At 42.7% G+C, this 1,586-nt stretch overlaps 1 non-coding gene across 1 annotated transcript; it reads left to right on the top strand.

Annotated features, from left to right (window-relative positions):
• Positions 1–948: 948 nt before the first annotated feature.
• On the top strand, positions 949–1,055 carry LOC122211358. Its single transcript, XR_006198654.1, has one exon. It is a non-coding gene; the product is annotated as a U6 spliceosomal RNA (small nuclear RNA).
• Positions 1,056–1,586: the final 531 nt, after the last annotated feature.

Below are 1,586 nucleotides of genomic sequence, written 5' to 3'. Positions count from 1 at the left end.
AGACCTGCTCTTGGCCCAGTCTTCTGGGGTTCTCAGCAGCGGCCGTGAGCAAGAAATCCTGCTAAGCACCGGGCCCCAACTGTGCAACATACATAGATTCACGCACAGGGCTGGGGTTGGTGTTTTCCTAGAAATAGGTCACATCACAGTTGATTTTCTCTGCTAAGGTGATGATTTTGGGCAGGTGAAGCTAATAGAGTAGTTATGGGGGGGTGGGGCTGGGAAGGAGAATGGGAGAGGGAAGAGACATTGTTGTCTTAAAAAAGGGTTCTTTATGACTTCACCTGTTTTTATGACCATGGCAAGTCTCCTGAAAATGATTTCAGGGATTGTACTTCAGGTCATGTTCCTCATAGCGATTGTTTTAAAGATTCTTGGAGAATGCTTTCTGCTGTTGCCACAGTATGAGCCCTGGGCAATGAGCCAAGGTTGTTTTAAATCTCAGTTGAAAGCTCTGGCTCTTTGCATGTGAATATGTGCCAAAAAGGAGTCTAATAACTTATCAAGTTGAGGCACCTCAGGGAGGTCCAGAAGCAGGAATTTTTGAGAAGGGGTTTAGGGAGCAAGGTTATTAACTGTTGACCCAACTGTAGCCCTTTTTGGAGCTACTATTTGTCTTTGGTTTATGGAGTACATTTTTTTTTTAATTTTTAATTAATTAATTTTTTTTGCAAAGACAATCAGCCTGAAAGTCCTGAGACCTAGGTGTTTTCAGTGAAACTTTTAAATGAATATTAACTGTGTTATTGACCAACCCCAATTATCAGTCTGTGCCTCAATTTTGTCCTCTGTAGAGGCAGAGGGAGGTATAGTCCCTGACTCTCTTGCTCACAGCTCCAGAGCTCCCCAAGGGATTGACTGTGTGCCCAGTAGAGACAGTATTGCAGCCCAGCTTCTTCTTTGCACAATCCTGCTTCCTTCGCTTCCCCAATAAAATGCCTTCATGCGATACTCTCTTGGGCAGCACATACACTAAAATTGAAACTATATAGGGCAGATTAGTGTGGCCCTTGTAGGAGGGTGACAAGCAAATTTGTGAAGCACCCCACATTTTCCAACCAATAAAATCTTGATTATGAAAGAAAAAAAAATCCTTCATGAAAGTCTTTCGAGTTGGCTTCTGGGGAAAAGAGTCCTGTGGGGAACTGATAGAAGGAAGGAGGCAAATCCTGTTTTGGGAAGATGAGAACAGAAAAATCTGCATGTGGGAGATGTTTTGTGTGATGTGGTTTGACAGATGTGTGGGGCTTTCACTGAAAGAGATGGTGGAAGAGGAAGTAGAGAAAGAAGGTATTTATTACTCTATTGAGAGGAAACAGAATAAGTGAAAGCTCAGAGATCAGAAGTATGCAAATCTGGAAAGCAAAGTGCAGAGAGCCTGGCTCTGTGATCCACTCATAGGACACATAGGACACAGTCAGGACGAGAAGGAGGATGAGTATCTATAATGGAGAGTCCTAAAATCCAGTCTTACAGTAACGAACTAAACCAGAGCAAAGGAAAAGGCATGGAAGGTTTTTTTTAGAGGAGGAGTTATGCGAGATAAGCTATGTTTTCCATGAATGATCCAGAAGCAAAAATAATGA

The sequence above is a fragment of the Panthera leo genome, chromosome F2 (genome assembly GCF_018350215.1).
Source record: "Panthera leo isolate Ple1 chromosome F2, P.leo_Ple1_pat1.1, whole genome shotgun sequence".
In the NCBI taxonomy this organism is placed as follows: Eukaryota; Metazoa; Chordata; class Mammalia; order Carnivora; family Felidae; genus Panthera; species Panthera leo.
The sequence above is the reverse complement of the archived record's forward strand: the minus strand, read 5'-3'. Positions and strand labels throughout refer to the sequence as shown.